The sequence below is a fragment of the Bos grunniens genome, chromosome 22 (assembly GCF_055505025.1).
Source record: "Bos grunniens cultivar Pamir isolate PY7600 chromosome 22, Bosgru_T2T1.0, whole genome shotgun sequence".
NCBI lineage: Eukaryota > Metazoa > Chordata > Mammalia > Artiodactyla > Bovidae > Bos > Bos grunniens.
This window is the reverse complement of record NC_141186.1, coordinates 28,656,798-28,668,973: the sequence shown is the minus strand read 5'-3', so window position 1 is coordinate 28,668,973 and position 12,176 is coordinate 28,656,798. Positions and strand designations below refer to the sequence as shown.

Sequence of the window (12,176 nt, the reverse complement as noted above, 5' to 3'; positions counted from 1 at the left end):
CTCCAGAACTTGGAGTCAATGAATGTCTCTTTTCTAAGTCACCCAGTTTGTGACTTAATGGATAAAGGAAACAAATATTATGGCAAACTATTTAATAGAGTGTCTAGTTTCATAAATTAATCCACTGGCAGATTTGGGGAAATGCATTTGGTGTGTGTTCAGGGGGACTTCTAGAACACTGTACTCATATGAGTGGAAAGCCGTCTGAGCTTTCTGGGGTGGCTCGTCACTGGGCTGTGTTTGCCATATGGATGTTTTGGCCCACGGCCACGAAGTCACAGAGCCCTCACTGTGCCAGCTGGCAGAGGGGCCCTGGTCAGCCTTCTCCCTGGTTTTGCTCTCAAGGAGGCTGGGACTCCCTTGCTGTCTGTCACGAGCTGCTCCCTGCGACCTCTTTTATCCACCTCCTTATGGTGTTTCTCCAAGTCTCAGGCAGAACAGCCTCCTTGCTTTCGCCCCTGAGATCGCAAAGGATTTATACATATTAATTCTAAGGGATCTGTAAAGATCGAATCTCAGAGTAAAACTTCCCTCATAGGAGATGCATATAAATAGGTTCAGAGAAAAAAGAAAGACTATTTATAAAACACAGAAACATCGGGGACATTAATGCTGTACACCCACCTGGAATGTGGGCCAAAAATGCGGATGTGTTAGCAGGCTGCAGTGAAGGAAAAACACACAAAAAACTTTTCTCAAAGCTTCCTGTGGGAGTCTGATGTATATGATGCAGGGAGCCCAAAGCCAGTGCTCTGCGACAACCTGGTGGGATGGGGTGCGGAGGGAGGAGGAGGGGGTTCGGGAGGGAAGGGACCCACAGGCCTATGGTCGATTCATGCTGATGTATGGCAGAAACCACACAACAGTGTACAATAATTATCCTCCAATTAAGACAAAATTAAAAAATAAATTGTAAAAAATAACTTCTTGATGTCTAATGCTGATTTATTGTCTTTGAGAGATGGTTGAGGAGCAAAATCTAGGCGGGGAGTTAGACAGCTCACTTCTGGCAGCAGGAAGCAGTGCAGAAATCGACACAGCTCCTGTCTGGTGGGCGAGGCGGGTGCTGCTGCTGGACGGTTTCAATTCTGCCCTTGTCACAGCTGCCAGCACCAGCTTTTGTTTATAGGTGTCCTTCCCTTCAAATCCGCCCGCAGGGGCTCGCCCATGTCATTTGTCAGGGGCTAAATAGCCTGCGGCCAAGAGTAGACATTTACTTACAGCATCTTCAGACTCTTTTAAATGGGCCTTTGGGATTCTGCCGCTGACCGCTCTGTAGCATGAGGCTAGGGGATGGCCTGCCCTGGGTGTTTGTTCTAATTGACTAACCTCGATGGTGCTGTTCAAAACCACTGTAACCCATGCGTGCCCTCGGTCTGAAGCTTCTAATGACCTTTCTCTGGCCCTCCACACATATGGCTGAGACGATGCAAACATCATTTGGAAGAGGAGTAAATTCAATAACTCAATTACAGCTGCACCAAAGCGCCATTTATCAAACTCAGACCACAGCACTCTGTCTCCCTTAGCCCTCTGGTTTTCCACGGCCAGGCATTTGGGGAAAGTCACTAATCAATTTAGGAATGATTAAATTGGAATTTGTAACACTTCCCATTATTAAACCTTCAATCTTCATTACGGCAACTTAATGATTACATCATGGTGGAGAAAAACAAATTATGGGTAGCTGGCATCGTTTAGAAAGCTGGAGCAGCGAGGAAGTTGTCAAAAACACCAAAGTCTAATACGTGTAGGTGTGTAAGTGATGGTTTGACGTATACAAGGTACACAAAATTCCTGTTCGCTTCAGATAAAAATATGCATTGAAAAGGGCCTTTATTGCATTCTTGCTCTTTTTAAATAGATTCACTTAATTCACCTGGAGTGAAAAGATGGGAGGTGGGAAACTCACAAAAATCCCATGCAAACTTGGATGTGTGCACATGAGCTTTATTCAAAGAAGAAGGGCCAAAGATCCTTAAAGGGCTGGATAAATGGAGATGGTCTCTATTACTCACTAAATCATTGGAAGGATGTACTACTTTTCATTTTAGAGAAGAAATGGAGGCTTGGAGAAGTTAAGTAACTCGGCTGGGTGTGACGGCCTGGAGCTTGGTGGGCTCTGTGTGGTCCTCAGAGTCTTGTGACCCTTGCCTACAACATGCCGCTACTGGTCGGTGTGACCAACAGAACGGTTCTGAAGCGCCTGGAGGTCACTCTGAGATTCACGTACAAAAGATACCAAGGCTTCCGCCTGTGGTGTGCCCTCTTTCTTGGATTCCCTGCTCTCAGGAGAGCCAGCTATAATGTCATGAGCAGACCTATGTGGTAAGAGCTGAGGCTTCTTGCCAACAGCCATGGTCATGAACTCAGAAGGGGACTCTTCGAACCCAGCAGAGCCTCAGTTGTCTGCAACCCCTGCAGAGAGACCCCGAACCAGAGCCACTGAGAACTTAAGCCACTCTGGGCTCCTGACATTCAGAGACCATGTGACAGAACAAAGTTTGCCATTTGAAGCGCCCGAGTTTTTAAGGGACAGTACATACGAATGGGTTCTGTAAGTCCCCTACATATGAACGGGTCCAAGTGCAGGAGTGCGTCGTAAGTCCAATTTGTTTTTAAGTCCTATGAACTTAGCCAAGGCACCCAACTAACACAACGGATGCACAGTACTGAACTGTGACAGGTTCCTAGTACTTTTTACACCAATAGTACATTACAAACACATAAATACAGGAAATATTTTTAATCTCACAGTATAGGGCGTTGAAAAGTGCCAGCTACATCACTGTTGTTTTTATGTTTTTTCCACAGATCCTGGCCTTGAGATAAAGATACCGGACTACTGTACTCCATACAGTAAACAGCAGCACAACCACACTTGTAGAGGATGTTCACATGTGACAATAAATACCAGACATGTGAACTAACTTATGTGACTGGACATGCAAACACATGTTCACATCTTCGAAAGTTTGCAACTTGAAGGTTCGTATGTAGGGGACTTCCTGTGATTTTTCATAGCCCAGTCGCACATCTTCCTGAGTAGCGTTAGTGGTAGAGAATCTGCCTCCCAATGCAAGAGATGCAGGTTCAATCCCTGGGTCACGAATATCCCCTGGAGAAGGGGATAGCAACCTGCCCCAGTATTCTTGCCTGGGAAATCCCATGGACAGAGGAGCCTGGTAGGCTATAGTCCATGGGGTCGCAAAGAGTGGGACATGATTGAGTGCAGCACAGTCACACATCTACCAAGCACTAGAGTCTGGATTCAAACCCAAGCTTGCCTGGCTCTCAAGTTCATGTTCTTTACCACAATCCTACTGTGTCTCCTCAGGGTTTCTGAAATACTCCTTTATGCACCTAGTACCTCTTTTATAGGAAAACATACTTTACTTCTGCTCCCCTGCCACCTTAGTAGGCACTTTTAGACGTTGCTATGTTCTTCCCCAGCCTGCTGATCAGCAAAGAAGAAGGGCAAAAGTAACACAGCTTATCACCCAGACAGATGGGAGAAATCCCAGCGCTTAGCAGGTGTGCCCTCTTGTCCCTGCTTTTATCAGCTTTGGAAGTTTCTTTTACACACACGACATTTTCTAAGGCAGACTGCTACCCATGGTGTTCAGTGGGAAAACACAAGCACACACACATCTCATAATTAAACCTCATTTATGAAAAAAGGCAGAGCAGATTAAACTCACCAAATACTATCTTCCACCATGGGGTTTACCCATGAGAGTAAATGTACTGAAAAATAAGGCCATCTTCTCATGTTCCATCTTCATTGAAAAACTGCCTATGTTAAAGCACTGTAGCCTCATAATTTCTCTGCAATCCAAACTCGACTTGCAGAGCAAGTGCTTCTCTTCTGTGACGGGGTACATGTTTAAGCTCAGAGAATAGAGAGGCGTTAAACAAAAGAGGACCAGCGGGAGACCCATCCATTTCATGCTCTGGGAAAGGTCCCTCTTGCCAAGTGAAGGGGGGAAAATGAGCCATGAGGCGTTAAGAGGGGAGCAAGCTGTGAAATGAACCAAGGGGTAGATGGTGCAGTTCATGACCCTGCAGCCTCATAACACAGTCCTTCAGCCACGGGGTCGCTAATGAAGGGTGATGCCTGGAAATTAATGGAGTGATGTGGGGTGTGAGGGTGAAAAATGGGAGCCTGGCGATGTTTCCAGTCCCTTCTGCTCAGAGTCTGGGCAGAACAGTTATTCAAGCTTCCAGCACTTTGATAAGTTAATATTTCACCATTATGTTATTAGAAGGAGCCAGCATCAAGTAGCCAAGCATCTTCTTTTGGTGAGATAGAAGGGATCACGAGCCCCAGCAAGAAGAAAGAGAATTAAGACATGCCTGCCCATCTGATTGCAGGCTCTGATGTCCTGAGGAGGTAAGCGCCTTCCTCTTCTGTTTCAATTCAAAAGGCCCCTTTAGCCAAGTGGACTCTGTGAAATCCTCCACCAAGAGCTCACACCCTAATCACACCCTCCCAGAGCCTCCCAAATAGATATCTGCGGCAAACACAAAACACCAAGCGCGCTGACTTAGGAAAGGTGATTGGTTCCATCTGCGAATTGAGACCTGAAACCTTTCTCCTTTCATGTGAGCTGTCATTTTTCTCCTACAAATGAAATGAATAATTCCTCCTCATGGCAGTCAATTTCAAATTCACAGGGTTTTCCCCTGCTCTGAACCCATTATATTTTGTTGCATAAAACCTATCTTATAAAATAAACCTCTCAAAGTTGTAAATTAAAAAATAAACATTCTTGAGAAAATGTCAAATGTGGGCCTGAGAGAAAGGCCAAAAAATCCATTTAAGGGAATACTGCAGTGAATCCGTCCCCAGAAAATTCAGGTGTTGGGGGGGGGCATTCAAGACTGGTGATTGAATATAAATTTACTGCCTTCAGCCAGTTGGTAATGAAATGAACCTTTAGCTAGGGGTTGCTATATACTTTTAGAACTGAGTATAAGATTAGCTGTGCCTGCAGTGGAGGGAGATCAAAAAAAAAAATATATGCACCAGAAATATTAAAATAAAAGCCAAAACGAACAAACCTCAGAGGGGCCAACACAAGCATCTGGCACCATCTCTGGGTTTGCAAATAAAGTCACAGAGAACACTCCCTGTACATGCATGGTGGGTGCACTGAACAATCGACTCATATACTGAATGGTCAGGTTGGTCGTCTTTCACTGGTAAATCCTTAGTTCCAGAGAAGTTTTCCTAGAGTGTTTAGTCACCTTGCCGCCTTCATGGTTGGGCAAGTGATTCAATGTAGTAGTTAGAAACGCACAAATACCACGGAGGCAGTCTGCCTCCAAGACAACCCCACCCAATCCCTGTCTCCCGGTATTTATGCCCCTGGGTTTTCCCTTCTCACATCGTGGTGAAGGTGTTTTGTGTGACTAACAGAATATGGTAGAAGTGATGATATGTCACTGCCAAGACACTGTAGCTTCTATCTTGCGGACGTTCCCTCTTTCTCTTTTTTGATCATTTGCTCTGCTGCTGCTAAGTCACTTCAATCGTGTCCGACTCTGTGCAACCCCATAGACGACCGCCCATCAGGCTCCTCTGTCCCTGGGATTCTCCAGGGACACTGGAGTGGGGTGCCATTTCCTTCTCCAATGCATGCATGCATGCTAAGTTGCTTCAGTTGTGTCTGAGTCTGTGCGACCCTATGGACAGCAGCCCACGAGGCTCCTCTGTCCACAGGATTCTCTAGGCAAGAATACTGGAGTGGGTTGCCATTTCTTTCTCCAGGATCATTTGCTCTGGGGGAAGTCAACTGGCAAGTCCTGAGCAGCCTTCTGGAGAAGCCCACATGCTGAGGGGCTGAGGTCTCCTGCCCACAGCCAGTGCAGATCCAAGAAAGCTTCGGCAACAGCCCAGTGAGCGGACCACCATGGATACGCACTCTCAGCTGAGGCTTCAGTGCAGGCTGGCATCTAGACTCCCATTTCATGAGAGTCCTTGAACCAGAAACACCTAACTTAGTTCCCCCCCACCCAATTTCTTGACCCTCAGAAACTGTGAGATAATCAGTTTTTGGTTTTTATTAAAACACTACGTTTGGGGCAATCTGTTATATAGCAACAGATAATTATTACAACCACCATTTCCAGATAGCATGTGGAATGTTTTTCATGAACAATCTGACTTAACAGTACATCACATCCTATTACACAGGTCCCATTTTATTATTCCCAGGTGTACCTTATGGGGGTACAATGAGGATTAAGGGATATGCAAAGTATTTAGGGCTTTCCTGGTGGCTCAGTAGTAAAGAATCTGCCTGCCAATACAGGAGATGTGGGTTTGATCCCTGGGTTGGGAAGATCCCCTGGAGAAGCAAACGGCAACCCACTCCAGTATTCTTGCCAGGAGAATTCCACGGACAGAGGGGCCTGGCAGGTTATAGCCCATGGGGTTGCAAAGAGTCGGACACAATTGAAGGGTCTTAGCACGCAGGCACAGTTGACCCAGCATTCAGGCAGAAACCACCCACTGGGGGCCGTTTTAGTACGTATTTGCTCAGGCTTCCCAGGTGGCTCAGTGATAAAGAATCTGCTTGCTAATATAGGAGATGCAGGAAACGAAGCTTCTATTCCTGGATTGGGAAGATCCCTTGGAGGAGGGCATGGCAACCCACTCCAATATTCCTGCCTGGGAAATTTCTTGCCTGGATAGAGGAGCTTGGTAGGCTACAGTCCATGGGGTCGCCAAGAGTGGACACGAATTATTGAATGAAATTGACAACAAAACCCTTAGAACAGTGGCTGACACACAGTAAGCACTTCCTAAATGTCAGCTATGAAGACTATTATTGTTCCTGTTAGAGAGGAATCAACGCTGAGCAAGCAAAGTACTTTGTTCTAGCCCATACAGCCGAGAAGTAGCAAACATGAGACTCTCTGATTTCAAGGCTCATACTCTTAGCCTAAGAGGTTTCTTCTGACAGAACAGTCTTCAATTAACAAAACAAAATGCTGTTCTCCATTCCTGTGAGTCTGTGTCTCTTTCATGGATATGGCCATGTGTGTCACATTTTAGATTCCACATATAAGTCATATCATATAGTACTTGTCTTTTCCTGACTTACTTTGCTTAGTATGATCCTTTCTAGATCCATCGCTATTGCTGCACATGCCATTATTTCATTATTTTCATAGCTGAGTAAATAACCACAGAGAACAAACTTGTGGTTGCCAAGGGGAAGGAGGGAGGAGACGGATGGAGTGGGAGTTTGGGATTAGCAGATACAAACTAGTATATACAGAATCAATAAACAACACAGGGAACTGTGCTATAAAATATTCAATATCCTGTGATAAACCATAATGGAAAAGAATATGAAAAAGGATATAGATATATATGACTGAGTCCCTTTGCTGTATAGCAGAAATTCACACAGCACTGTAAATCAACTATCCTTCAGTAAAATTTAAAATTTAAAATAAAAGGAGGAGGAGAGAAGGAGAAGAGAAGATGCACGCTAAAAACAAAGGTAAATAATTCCTGGACTGTTTACAATCTTAGATTAAGCATGATCTTGGATTATTCACATTAAAAACCCCCTTCATATGGGATGCTGACGGAGCTGATGGTATTTCCTAATTCTCTAAAAGTACTCTCAAATATTAAAAAATAATGAATGCAAGGAATTACCAAAAAAAGCCTGTAAGGAATCAAGGTTTTTATTTGGTGTAAACAGTTACTGAATATCAATGACATTTAGAGCAGAGAATTGACTAAATGTTGCCGTGAGTCACTAAATCATGGCTCTCTTTAAGATGAAATCAAAGCAGACAGAAGTGCATGTGCATTCCTCTGGCTACATCCTGACCCTGCAGAGGAACTGTAACTTAAAGAGATTTTGTTACTGGGTTCGCCAGTAGTGGGAGGATTATCATAGTCAGAGAGAGGGCCAGTCCTCTGACCCAGGTAGCCTTTCTGCTTCAGTGCGTCCCAGGTGTGGTTATAAACTCTGTAAGATTAATAGGTATTAACAGAAACTGCCTGCTGACCCTGTTTCAAAAATCACATTTTGACCAAGTCTTATAGAATTGATTCATCCACGTATCACTGTCGTCCCCAGAGCAGAACCTTAACTGTACATAACTCACCGCAGAATGAACATCACTTCACGGTGGAAACTTATTTATCATCAACATTCATGCAATGAGAGAATATGGCCTGAATCTTATTCTACCTTTAAAAGTTCTCTGCTCCTTTGAGCTCAGGCAGCTTGAAACAGACCCTGGGTTTTTCAGATCTCATTTCTTCATGATACTAACATCCTCAGTGAAAGCAATGCAGCAACATCGAATAAAACTGCCACTCGGAGCACTGATGCTCTTTTGGCCTCCAAGGAGGAGAAACTCAATTCCTTCAGTTTACCAGTGTTTTCAAATGGGGAAGGGAGCAATGAGCAGAACCCAACCCTGAGTGGGAGCCTCTCATGGTGGAGGGGCTCCTTTTGAGCAGCAGGCACTCTCCCCCAACTGATGCAGTCAGTCCTTTTTCCACTGCTGTTCCATTGCTGGGCTTCAGCCAACAGTTGCCCGAGAACTCCAGAGGGAGCCATCCCCCTCCAGTCTGCTGTATGCAGCCCAGAGCAGAACCTGTTGGAATCACTCAAACCCAATCCTTGTGTGGGCTCAGCCTGAGAGGCAGATCCCTGTTTGTATGGCCACCAGGAGTGCTTCAAAACGGTCTCAGTGAGGACAGCCTGGACCACAAGGGCCAGCCCTTTCCCTCTCCACTCCTCAACCGGCATCACCAGATGGATGGAACACCCCCAAGCAACGCCTCTCTCCCCTCCTGCCCAGGCTCCCAGCTCACGATGTGGGAAGCTCAACTCAATATTCACAAATGTCAGGGGCGCTCACATATCCACTGAGATGCAAGAGCTGAGATTCATACCTCACTGTGCGGGGGCAGTTATTTGGCAACGCGAGAGGGACAGACTGAACGGGAAGGGGAGATGCCGGGAGGAAGAGGTGGAAATCAGGTTAAAGTGTGAGGAGCACACTCATGCATGGAACACAGTTCCCAACAGAGATGCTGACACTAGGTCTTCCAATAAACCCTGTCGTCTGTAATGGGATTTTATTGGTGGCAATCCAATTACGGAGAAGTTCAAACCACCATCCTCAGGGCAAGACCTGAGGCCAGGGTCTCACTATTATAATTCTATTAATACTCGCCCTCACCAGACAACCCATGTCTGCCTCTGGCTGTGGTGACTGCCCATCAGAGAGCATCCTGACCCTGAAACCACTGCAGCATGAAGGCCAGCCTGAGGTCTGAAAGGGCTGTAGCCACTGTGCTCAAAACTGCAGCCAAGAGGGCTCTCAACTGTGGAAGGGAGCCAGCCTCCTGGGGCTGAGCAGCGGAGCAAGCCCTCTGCCAGCCAGTGTCTCCTACTGCCCCCTCGGCCCTCTCACCCTGCCTCTGCTGAAATGGTGTCGGTTCAAGCTGCAGGCAATGCCGGCTCCAGCTTTCGGTCCTCAGCCTCCCCACTGGTAATGTGACTTCCTGTTGTCCAGTTCTCCTCTAAACCACGCTGACAGCATACAGTAAGTCCCCTGCAGTCTCCAAGTCGTGACCTTTCAAAGATGTGAACGTGTGTGCCATCAATGTCAGGCGTGAGGGAAATCGCAGCTCAGAGTCTCCTGTTGCTGACGATCCTTCAGCTCTACCATCTCCCACCTCCTCTCCCTCCTCCAGCCGGTAACTCTTCTAGCCTGCTCGCTTGATGCCAGCCCCCTGTATGCCAGCGGTTGTACTGTACTACTGTACTTTCAAGGCAGTGTTCTCTAAGATTAAAAATGTTTTGTGTGTATGTTTGTGATGTAGTACTGGTGTGAAAAATATTATAAACCTATTACAGTGCAGTACTAAGGAGCCCACTGTGTTAGTTGGGTACCTTGGCTAACTTTGTTGGATCTACAAATGAACTAGACTTAGAAACACGATCTCAGGACAGAACTCGTTTTTATGTTGGGGACTTACTGTACCCTCTGTTCTTTCCAGGAACCTCCTCGGCTTCTCAAGGGCGATTGGAAGGCTCTCCCAGGACCTCGGCCCACGACGCTGGTCTCTGTAAGGCCCTTGGTCAGAGAGAAGGACGGTGGGATTTCCCCGTCTCTCCCCACTGCACTGCATGCGCTCCTTTGGGGGTGGCTGTTCCTTCGTCAATCTGTGCCCCCACAGCTCCCCACACAACAGCAAAACCAGACAAGGCATCAGCCTAAAGACCTACCGTCCTCGCTCCTGACGCAGGGTGTTTCTAGAGGCTGCTGCCCCAGGACATGCAATGCTTTCCTCACTCACACCCTGCATCTTCTCCACCATCATGAAGAGAGGACAAGCAGCTTCCGTACCTCACTTTCCTGGGGTTACTAACTGCTTCTGTACATGCGCAATCTCACCTCTAACACTTCTGTGAATCAGGTACTCATATTATTCTTTTTCTTTTACTTGAAGTATTATTTATAGTGTTGGGGTAGTTTTGAGCCTACAGCAAAGTGATTCAGTTATCTCCCTGTGTGTGTGTGTGTATATATATATATATATATATATAACCCTTTTCAGATTCTTTTCCATTATAGGTTATTACAATATATTGAATACAGCTCCCTCTGCTATACAGTAGGTCCTAGCTTATTTATTTATTTTATAAATAGTAGTGTGTATCTGTCAATCCCAAATTCCTTATTCCTTCTTCCCTTCCTCTTTGGTAAATGTAATTCTGTTTTCTGTCTGTGAGTCTACTTCGGTTTTTAAATAAGCCTATTTGTATCATTTTTTTAGATTCCATCTATAAATATACCATATGATATTTGTCACTCTCTGATTAACTTCAATTAATATGATAATCTCTAGAGTGGTATTATTCTTGATTTATGGCTCGGTAATGGGGTTTGGGCAAGTGACTTGTCCAAGGTCACAACTGTAGGCGGCAGAGCTGGAATCTGGCCTCTGTCTGGCCTGCCCTTGTTACCTGCGCTAGTCACCGCTAGGCACACATAGCTCCTGTTTGTACGGGGCTTCTTCCGGGCTTCTGAACCCTCTGACACAAGGCTGTGTGTGGTGATTACATGTGCCAGAGGTTAAACAGAATATAACATCCACCCAGGAGTATATCACTTTGGAGAATAATCTCCTCCTCTTACCTCAAAATAACAAAGAACAAAGAGACAAACAACTTTGCTTGATAGGAGTCTACCTCCAACAAGACAAAGAGCTGGACCCAGAGACACCCAAGGACCTCATGAGCAGCACACTGCCCATTCTTATTTCTTACCCTTGAAAAAAAATGGAATAACATATTCAAACTTATGAACAAGTTGTTCATAAAATTTACAGTGCCATTTTTCTAAAGTAAGGGATATCAGAGATTACCCAATCCACTTTACTCACTTTACAGAGCAGAACAGAAAGGCCTGTGAAAATTGTAAAAGATTTGACCAAAACCACAAAGCTAGCCAGTGGCAGTGTCAGGACTATACACAAGTGTCTTTTCGAATCCCAGCCCAGTATTCTATCATACAAGCACAGCAAAACGCTTTCAATGTAAGGGCATCTCTGATGGATTGGCAGTGACTGCAAGGGGGCTCTGAGGAGAAGAAGGTGATGATGGATTGATGAGGCAGGCCTGGTGCAGGTTTGGGATGAGAACACAGAAGAGTAAGCTCGCTTCTTAGGCTCCTTTTTCATAGAAATGTCTCTGTATTTAACTTCAGCAGACTCATAATTTATCTCAAGAGCTATGACATCAATACCATCCTAGATCTAGTTTATTAGATTGTTACAACTCTATTTTCAAGAGAATATACATTTTAAGTTGCAATGCCGGATTCCAAAACTCCTGACTCATCCTGTGAGGCAAGTCATCAGAAAGGGAGATGAAGCGGGAACTCACTGGAGACTAATCCATTACAGAGTCTCAATTCTGCATTCTCATAAAAAAAAAAAAAAAAAAAAAAAGGTGACAACTTTACACGGATATACCCTTTCCTGTTTGCCTCGGTGCTGGCCATCATTCATCTAGTCTGTGTTACAATGGCCAAATCACACATTTACCAGCCACTTCCTTAAGGCATTTGACATTTTTAAAAATAACATCTCCAACAGTCTTCAACTCTTTTTTCATAATGTG

General features: G+C 45.3%; 1 protein-coding gene across 5 annotated transcripts in view; it reads right to left on the bottom strand.

Annotated features, from left to right (window-relative positions):
* Positions 1 to 12,176, bottom strand: part of PDZRN3 (PDZ domain containing ring finger 3) — a 494,666-nt gene that overhangs the window by 88,851 nt on the left and 393,639 nt on the right. The window lies entirely within an intron of this gene.